This window comes from Propithecus coquereli, unplaced genomic scaffold, assembly GCF_000956105.1.
Source record: "Propithecus coquereli isolate 6110/MARCELLA unplaced genomic scaffold, Pcoq_1.0 Scaffold80, whole genome shotgun sequence".
In the NCBI taxonomy this organism is placed as follows: domain Eukaryota; kingdom Metazoa; phylum Chordata; class Mammalia; order Primates; family Indriidae; genus Propithecus; species Propithecus coquereli.
The window spans coordinates 8,756,555-8,767,482 of NW_012154174.1; positions in this window are offsets into that span (position 1 = coordinate 8,756,555).

The following is a 10,928-nucleotide window of genomic DNA, read 5'->3' on the forward strand; positions in this document are numbered from 1 at the left end:
TTTTTTTTTTCTAAAAAATGAAGTCTTCTATTCAATGCCAATGGATTTTGGTGGTAATACTGCTGTTCATTTTGGCCAGGGGGAAGTGAAGGAATAAATGAGTGCCTGTACTCGTGTGTGTGCTTGCGAAGTAGAAAGAAATACCGGAAAATGATGTGGATTCACATAAAACCACTACTTTTGAAAGAGAGGCTGAGGTATTCTTACAGGGAATTTTAATCTTCACAAATGTCCTAAAATATGTACCTCATCTGAATCTTACTTTCTTTTGTTCCTCTTTTTATAATAGACACCTTGGAAGGCTAAATTATACCCTGACCCTATACTCTTCACCACCTACACTTAAAAAAAGTTGATTTGAAGGAACCAACTAATCAGCTACAACAACCCTGGATTAGCTTCGATTTATCTTAACTTAGCTTTTTTTCTGTTCCAAAGTCACTTAAGTTCTGAGCTTTGGAACTGTCCCTTAAATTTATCCATTTCTGCCCTTTGAACTTCTCAATTGATTCCTCTGGGACATACAGCCTAGATCTTTCTGCTTTTAGCCACCAATGGCAGGACACCCTGCCCTGGTAGTGACAGACCCTTGGTACTTCAAGCCCCAATCTCTGGCTGGATGCATGTATGTATGTATTTATTTATTTATTTATGAATAAATGACAGGGTCTCACTCTGTTACCCAGACTAGAGTGTACTGGCATCATCATAGCTCACTGCAACCTCAAACTTCTGGGCTCAAGTTATCCTCCTGCCTCAGTCTCCCAAGTAGCTGAGACTACAGGTGTGTGCCACCACGCAGGGCTAATTTTTCTATATTTCGTGAAGATGGGGTCTCGCTCTTGCTCAGGCTGGTGATCCTCAAGTGATCCTCCTGCCTTGACCTCCCAAAATGCTAGGATTACAGACGTGAGCCACCACGCCTGGCAAAATCTCTGGCTTAAAATTGCCTCGTAGGTTCTTCCCGGCCTGGAAGTCAGAAACTTAATGGTTAAAGCCCTCAAAATACAAGCCTAATAATGTTAGGCTTGTCCTAATAAACACAGAAATCAATCAATAAATGTTCATTGTATTTCTAGCCATTTGCGAATTGGAAACTCCCTTTCAAATTGAACTCCTTTCCAAAAAGCAAGAAACTCTCTCTCTTTTCTTTTTTTCTTTTTTTTTTTTGAGTGTTGCCTTCAGTCTCAGTCCTGTTTTTCTGGAGTGGCTTTAAATGTTGGTACATCTTCACCTTTGCACAACAGATTTAATATTTAACCTCAGGGCTGAGTTATTTAGCATTAAATTTGGGGAAATAATGGGTGATCAAGTAAGAAATTCCTGTTTAATGCTAAAACATAAAAGCCCACTCATGTGTAAGTATTTTTTTCCCCCTGAAACCAGTAAGCTTGCTCTGAATGGAATGTAAAATAAACAGATGAAAGAAAAAACCCAAATATATTTCAAGACACAAATATCACATTGCTCTTTTTGGGAAGGAAACAGCACTTAGTTTCACTTAATCCAAACTCATTCAGGAGACCATACAATCCCTCCCAGGCCAGGCCCCTGCTCTGCCGGGAGAGCAGCCAGGGAACGGACAGTGTTGCCAACAAAGCCTCCTTTCTGATCTTTAAATATGCAAAGCTCAAGTCCAACGTGGTGAATTTTGAGGAAAAACTTTATCATACCTGTGATAAGAACATTTTCTGGCTCTCAGACAAAATGTGTGACATGATACCTGTTTTTCCCATAACCCTGATGTCACAGAAGAGGAAGAAGTACGTGCAAAAATGAAGAAAGAAGGTTGAAACTCTCAGAGATTTGCACACAGGAGATATGATTCAAGCTGATTATTTTTTATACTGGAAAATAAACCAAGCCCAGGATAAAAGATGGAAAAACAGAGTTAGAACGAAGGTTTGTTGCTTGAAAAGAATGGCATTTATAAGTTCTTTTCCTCTATTTGGCATTCTATTTGCACCACAGAATAATAAGAGTGGGGTGACTTTCTTCTTGGAGCCCCAGGCCACTTGCATTCCAGAAGCTCTGCTAACATAGTTTGTTTGAAATGTTCTTAGCTTTGCTTTTTTTTTTTTTTTTTTTACTTCTGTAAATAGGGAGAAATGATCATTCCTAAGATATATTGTAAATTTAGGTCATGTCAATGTATCAGAGAAGCAAGAAATTCAGAGCTGGCTTACAGCAAAATTATCAAGCCAGTGAAGTGTGTCTTTTGAAATGTAAACTTTCTCCATGTAGGTTTTCTGAACTGCACTTCCATGCTGCTAGAAGGGTAGTTCATTGTCCCTGGACTTGCCTTTCTTATCCCTCTCTTTCCCCTCAGCTGGCTACTATAGTCTCCATTAAATTTATTCAGTCATCCTTTAGGAGAGTAGGTTAAGGTTGGGGGTGATATTAAGAAATGCACGTGGACAAGGCAATGAAAACCCTGTCATACAGGTGGAGTGATTTATACTCTTCTCTGCAAGCAAGCTGGTGTTCTCGAAGTTGCTGAATCGGTCAGGAGGGAGGGAAATTTGGCCAAATAGCTGGGGCGGGGGCAGGGTTGGGGAGTGAGGAGACAAATGATTGGGCCTGGTGCTGAGGGTCTTTTGTAAGGAATGTGGGAAGCACTTAGAATGGGCCTTGTACCCAGTAAAGCTTCCATGCATATCAACTAGTAGCCTTTTCATACTTTTAGCATCATTTTGAAGGGAGTTGAAGACTTAAATGGAGGACTTCAAGGTTCGCATTGAAATGTTGAGAAAGAGAAGAGGGGAAGAAAATACTCATCATTTTATTGAGCCTTCGCCATATGCCAGAGAATATTCTAGAGAATTTATTGGAATGATCAAATGAACCTTCCACAGCCCTATGAGAGAAGTAGAATTTGGTATACTTAATACCATTTCAATGACCTGGCGCAGTGGCTCATACCTGTAATCCTAGCACTCTCGGAGGCTGAGGCTGGAGGATTGCTTGAGATCAGGAGTTTGAGACCAGCCTGAGCAAGAGCAAGACCCCATCTCTACTAAAAATAGAAAAATTAGCCAGGTGTTGTCATGCGCACCTGTAGTCCCAGCTACTTGGAAGGCTGAGGCAAGAGGATCACTTGAGTCCAGGAGTTTGAGGTTGCAGTGAGCTACGATGATGCCACTGCACTCTACTCAGGGCAACAGAGGGAGAACCTGTCTCTCAAAAAAAAAAAAAAAAAACACACACACACACACATAAAACAAAAAAACACAAAACATTTCATAAATATGGAAACTGACAGAAGTTAATGTATAGCCATATCCTCATGTCCAAAGTGAGGCAGAGTCCAGATTATAACCTACTTCTTTTTGTCTCCAAACTTCATTTCGCTACTTCCTGGGTTGTACTGATAAGCTTTCAATCACACCAAAATCAATACAGTGTACTGCTGTCTACTGATGAGTGATTAGGCTCAGGGTCTTCTTCCAGTGTTGTTTTAGAACAGCTGATGACAATGGCAATCAAACGTACATCAGAGGGATGAATTTGAGTCAACAGATATTATTGAGACCGTGTTACCTGCTGGCCAAATGGCAAGCTCATCAGCTCTTGCGATGTCTGATTGCACCCAAGCAAACCTGTTTTTATCCCCTGAGATGTGCTGATGACTCCCTATCCGCACGCCCAATTTAAGGCCTTGATTACTAGCACAGGACACAAAGTCCTGTTCCGCAGGCTTTCCTTACGCCTGCACCAACACCCTGCTCTTCTGAGTAAAGTTCTTTTATGCTGCTGTCCCTATTACATTTCCATCCTCTAGAACTAGAGCTCCATGTCTATGTATCAGCTACCTATTCCAAAAAATCTGTTATATGTGTACTTCAATACATTGACTCTACTGATATTTTGTATAAATTGCAGATGTTTCTTCACTTTTCTTCTGGGTTAGAAACTTTTCCCAGTGTAATGATTTCGACAGAAGAATCCACGTTTCTGCTCTCTGCTTTGTGAAACAAATGTACGAATCTCCCCCATCTACCACATAAATGCCTTGTCTTTTTGCAGCACACAGTCTAAATAACCCAAAGGAATGATGCTGAGTAGCCAACAATTATTTATTGAATATCTATATGCTGTGATATTTTTAGTAAGTAATAATAATAAAAGATGATACTTCTTGCCCTTAGGGAGCTTTAGTTTTGTGGACATTATCAATTTAATAAAAAAATAAAAATTAGAATATATATTGTGGCAAATGCTGAGGGGAAAAATTAAAGCAATAAAGTTATATATAAAACATTAGTTTTGAAAATTCACATATATTATGTACTAATATGTACATTATGAAATATACACAAACATATAAAACAATTAGATGAAAATAAATATGAGTGACAGTTCCCAATATAATCCCCAGTGGCCGCTCTTACATTTCTCTATGGGCCAGTAAGTAGAACTTTCCGCAATGTTGGAAATCTTCATTCTGTGCTGTTCACTGAATGGTAGCCACTAGCCATGTGTGGCTATTGAGTCTTTAAAATGTGGCTAGTGAGACTGAGGAACTAAATTTAAATTATCTTTGAATTAATTTAAAATCTAAATTTAAATAGCCATAAATGGCTAGTGGCTATTGGCTAGCATGTCTGTAGAGAAAGCAACGTTTTGCTAAGGATGCGGGGTGTGAGGCAAGTAGAACATTGCCCTTGACCTTGATCTATGGAGTCAATTTTATCTGCAGACCCTAAGGTTATCCTAACCCTAACCCAGTTTGACCTGCGCTAATAACATGTGTTCTCCATTCAGTCTCTAACAAGCTTCCTCCTGAGTTCTAGGATACTTATTTCACTCCGCCTAACGCTGTTTATTGCACTTCCGCTAAGATGTTCCCATCTATGTCTACGGTGACCCTGGCTCCACCCATGTGGTCTCATGGCTCCAGGTATTGCCACTCTAGCTACCTCACTGCAGACTCCCTGAGTGGTACTCAGACCCCTCTGTTATGACAATTCTGTCCCCCGATCGTCCAAATCTTTAGAAATTGATTCTTCAACCTGGGATGCTGGTTGTGTTGTGAACTTGTTTTGCCTTTCCAAACACTCCCTGGAGCTTAATATAAAAAGCAGTCTTATCTTCTAGTCTCATCTTAAACTATTGTTTAAAGCCAATATGTTCTATTAAATAGCTGCATAAAAATTCTCCTTAGAGGGTGCTTCTGTGTTTAATCTTGGATTAAGTAATCCTTTCGGATCTTTACTTGCATCTCCAGAGCATAGTGGCGCTAAATCTGCAAAGATTATTTGAGAGTCTCTAGTTGGTGTGGAAATATCAGGTTCAAGCAGGACGGTGGCCTCAGGCTGCATGAAAGTCCTTTAGACAGCTGCCACTCCAAAGGAAGCCTCATTAGAAGACTCCTGCACTAGAGATCAGAAGACCACCCAACAGGAGGTGAGTGGTAAATAAATTCAAATAAGCAGCGCTCTGTCCCCCAAAGCTCCTTGACCACTTGGACAAATAGCTCCATATCACTAGGTGTTTTATTCACAGCACGTGATCACACATGCGTGCAACCCCAGCAGGTCATCAGGAACCTCAAATATAGCAAGCAAGATCAAAATTCCTAAATTCAGCCTGGCTGGGGCTTCCTTATCCAAAATGCAGGTAGAAGCATCAAAGCTAAGCCTCAGAATTTTTTCCCCAGACATTCACATAAGCCTAGCAAGACTGATAAAAAAAATAAAGAGGCAGTCTAAGCCAAAATATTAAAATAATCTTAAACAAAAAGAGAAGAGTCACACCTAAAAACTTTTGGTTTGGGGTAAGACAACAACAAAAAATCATATTATAAAGCAGAGTAAAATAATCCCAAGGAAACAATAGATGTGAATTATTAAATGTAAGAGGAGAAATGAATTAATTAATAAACAGCACAAACAATAGAATTGACAAAAGATTTGGTTCTTTAAATAAACCAATAAAATAGGGAAGCATTTCATTTACACAATAATGAGAATGAGAAAGTGGTTATAATTCACAAGAGGATATAATATATAAAATTCTATAGTAATTATGTTTTAATATCTTGATGAAATGGAGAACATTGCAAGTATATACATTACTGTCATTGACTAATAAAAGAGAAGTGAACTTAATACACTCCAAACCATAAATAAATTGAAAGACAGAAGATCATAAATATCAATAAAAATTTGGCCCAAGATAGTTTTAAAGAAAATTCTCATAACCTTTGGGTAATACGTGATTTCCATGATATTTAACAATGGTCGGATTTAAAAGTTTTTTTAGCCATGCCTAGTAGAGCCTCTCTGAGGCTAGGAAAAGGAGAAAGGTCATGCGCTGCCCCAGGACCGCTGCACTGTCTGGGCTGTCCGTGCCTCCGTGGCCCTGCACAGCCCATCCAAGCAAAGATAGACAGAGAAGCTGCTGTTTAGGGTCCAGGAAACTCAGGTCATAATTTTAGGGAAGGTGGAGAATGCAGACAATCTGAAAGTGAAGTAGACATATATTACTTCCTAGTATTTTCAAAATTCTGAATAAAATAAAGTGAACAGAATGTATTTCAAATGGTGTTGGACAAAGGCAATGTTAAATAGACATAAGAAAGAGTACAACTCTGAAAATCATGGGAATTAGTTTTTAAAAAATGGAGTTACATTAAGATACATTATCAAGTACAAAATCTGAACTACTGGACTCAAAACAAAGAATGATAAATTTTAATTTATAATCTAATTTATAAACAATTTTAAATAGATGGGCAGCTATATGATATTCTCAAGAGATATATCTAAACTGATAAGACATTAATTGTAAAAACATAAATAAGTTTTATAAAACACACGTAAGCCATAACAAAGCAGGGCTCCCAAGATTACTGTCTATGCTTATTACTATAGATGCATAACAAACCACCCAGATTTAGTGGCACGAGCAACATTTTTGCAGATTCCGTGGTCAGGAATTACGAGGCATAGCAGATTTGACTCGTCAGTATTCCGTAATGTCTGAGATCTTACTGGGAAAGATCTTTTCCTTAGTCCATTTGGGCTGCTATAACAAAATACTATAAAGTGGATGGTTTATCAACAACAGAAATTTCCTCCTCACTGTTCCGTTGGCTGGAAGTCTGAGATCACGCTGCCAGCATGGCTAGGTTTCGGTGAGGGGCGTCTTCCTGTTTGCAGACTGCTGACTTCTCCCATATCTTCACCTGGTGAAAAGAGGGTGTGCTAGTTTTCTGGCCTCTTCTTATAAGGGCATTAATTAATTCCTTTCATAAGGGCTCTACTCTCATGATCTATTTGATAATTACCTCGCAAAGATCCCTCCTCCTAATACTATCACTTTCATACCAAAGGTTAGGATTTCAACATATACATTTAGCAGGGACACAAATATTTGGTCCGTAACAATCTGGAAGTCATTCACATGCTTGTGGCCAGAATCACCCGAAGCCTCCTTCACTTACGCGTGCAGAGTGTGGGCTGGCATGAATGAAAGGTTAGACTTAGCTGGGATTGTCTATCGGTGTCCCCGTACATGGCGTGCCCACACGGCTTGGACTTCTGGCAATAGGATGGTTGGGCTATGAGAGAGAGAATTCCAAGAGCAAGTATTTCAAGAACATGGTTTTTTATGACTTAGCTCAGAAGTCACATAGCATCATTTTTATCAAACTCTATTAGTTGAAGCAGCCATAAGTCCATTGATGGAATCTTTTCTAAATTTCCATAATAACAGATGATGTGGAATCCAAAGCAAAAAGCATTAAGTGAGTCCATCAGTTCATTTACTATAGAGTATCATTGACAATGAGGCTAAAACTGTTGGGAATCCTTCTGTGTTAAAAAATTATGTCAAAATATATGATGCAAAGCATTTTCCCTCTCTAATTTTTCAAATCAAGTCTTCAAAAATATAATTTCCATACAAATGAACAAATGAAAGTTAACTTGATATATTCAATTAAACATTTGCATGCAGGGAAAAATGCACATTTTTTTCTGTGTCAATTGATAATTTCAAAATTAACATATGTTAGGCCACAAAGGAAATGTCAATAAAATCTTCAAAACATAAATTATATGGGCCATTTTCTCTGCCTTTATACTTCCTGTAATAAAACTAAAAATAAATAGAACAAAATAAATGTTTAACATTGAAAAGCAATAACACAGCAATTAAAAAGTCTTCTAAATATCATGTGTCAAATAGGAAATCAAAAGTGCAATTACAGGCTTTTTACTATAATAATTAATGAAAAGACAACAGCTCATAGTGAAATATCTGGGAATAGCTAGTTCTGACTCAGAAAAAAATAAGCATACACTTATTTTATACACTTAATTTCTATCCACAGGTGTTCTGAAAGGTAAGTTCCAATATGATAATTCTGTCATCTGTGTAATCTAACTCTCATTTATCTGTCTGTTCAACATTCATTCTTTATATCATTTGTCTGTGTGTATTACAGTTGCCATGGCAGGGAGCAATCTAAATGCTTATCAATGGACCATTAATTCAATAAATAAGGCATTACTTCAATAAGTTGTGGAACTTCTATACAATTATACGAAGCCATTGTATAAACATGGAGAAATGCCGATGATACAGTAGGCTTAAAAAAGAAGACTTCAAAGGAGGATACAGAGCCAAGTTTTGCTTGTATGCAAGAAACCTAGAAGAATATAGCAGAAGGAATGCCTGTATCTATTCCACCCCTCCTTTCTTCTTTCTGCCAAAGCCCTGAATTTTTTGCAGGTAATTCACCATCCACCGCATAGCCATGTGCTTTACTACGTTAAGCACAATAATCTCATTTTCCTTCCTAGTGATTTGTTTAGGAGTGACATGCGACTCACTTCTGATAAATGATACAAAGGGGCATCTCCTGGAGGATTCTGGAAAATGTTTTCTCATTCTTAAAAGGATGAAAGAGTACCTCTTTTTCAATTTAACATTTTTATGTTTGTGTATTATGTTTAGAAACTGCTGTAGCTACCTTGCAGTCCTGAGGGAAGCTAAGCCAATATGATAAAAATTGCTAGTAGAAGAGGAAAAGTACCTACTTTGAATCACTGAATAAACCAGCCTGGAAGATGCTGCCTTCTCTTGGAACTTGCTCTATAAGATACTACCTTTTCCTTGTCTTTCAGCCAGGTGAGCTGGTGCCACCTGCCTCTTGTTTGCAGCTGAAGTCATTTTACTTGATACATAAGCTATGCACCAAAAATGTTACGGGGGACAAGATTGTGTGCATTGTTTATTTTTCTCTCGTTTTTTCCCTGATTGGCCTTTTTTTAAATGTTTTGTAAATGTTTATATTACTGGGCTTGTTAACATTTTTGTTGATGGAGATTTTTCTATTTTTCCCGAGACTACTGAAGGTCTGCCAGTCTTGGCCCAATTTCTCAAGCCAGTTGTTAAAGGAATAATCAAAGAAGTTTTACATTAGGCCAAATATACGTGGGGATGACTTCAAGTATTATGTACCTGGGCACAAGTATATCTTATTTCAATATAAATAATAAGTGATCCTGGTCTTAGAATTATGGAAGGCATAATATCCTGAGGGAAAAGACACTTTTAAGTACATGTCCCAGCAAAGAAACAAATAGTTGAAGTCCAGCAAATTTACGCAATTAAATGAGAAGAAAGAAAAAATGTAGGTATTCACATGGAGGAGGCCCAGATAACAAGAGTGTAACCTTATTCTTGGAGATATTTCTCTGGGTCTTTCTGAAGATGTGGGAAACAAAAATTAAAACTATTGACCCTTTATTTAAGACACGGAAAGCATAGCTCTGAGTCTTTCATTCACAAGTACCAGAAATATAGATGCTGTTAAAGGACGTTAAGAATTAATAATGACTAGTGACATAAATATCGACAAGTAATTTGAGATTTTTATATTCTATATTGCTCGAAGTGATCATTGAAATATTTTGAAATTTGAAGAAATGAACCAACAACACATTATACCTCAAGGATGCATAAAATAGTATGTCAGCAGTAGTATAATAAAATAGAAAAAATAATGGGTACAGAATTAAAAATGAAACAAACAAACAAAGCAAACACCTTGGTTCAGTTCTCAGCTGTTTCCTTAAATATTTGGATGATGCCAAGAGAATGAGTGGATGCTCTGGGTCTCAGTTCTCTGACATGTGAAGTTGTTCTCATAGGAAGTAGAGGAGGTTTCTGTGGGCAACATAAATGAAGAAATCCACAAATGAAGTTGAACCCTGGAGGGGAAGAAGCTGAGATTGGGATATGAGGATCCCGGGGTTCTATGACTGGGACCCCAGCAAGGAACACCCCAGGTCAGATGGGAAAACACAAAACTGGAAACAAGGAGGCTGAGAGCTTGGCCAGAAAAGGCAGATTTAGAGCTTCAGAGCTTCCTGGAACATCAGGAAATAGTGCAGGGATTTCTTGATTAGCAAAAGGACAAGTCATTCAAATCTGAGTGTTTAAAGTGTTTCTGGGCTGAGGTGGGCACCCCAGGTAAGAGTTATTAGTGAGACCATCATTTCTGGCTCTCTCTGTGGTTAAGGGCAGGGGGAGCATGTTTCTAGTTCTAGGCAATGGTTTGTGTGGAAGTAATGGAGCATTATTTCTTTTACTCTACCCACAATGCCCAGTAATGTTCCAGAAAGGGGCTGGCCTAAAAGCTAGAGAAAAAACCAGAGTAGGTGTCCCAGAAAGTCCCTAACAGACATATAGTGTGAAGGAGACATAACGTTTTTTATTAAACAACTGAGAATGCCGAATTGTGTGCTACTGCAGCATAATCTATTTGGTGACAAAGCTAGATTGACCAATATACCCTTTTCTACTGGCAGAAGCAGAGGAAAACTCATTTTAAAGAATAGTTTCTCCATGCAGAGCCTCGTTTACTAGCCAGTAGGACCACATCAGATAACAATCATGGGGAAGTTCCCAAAGAA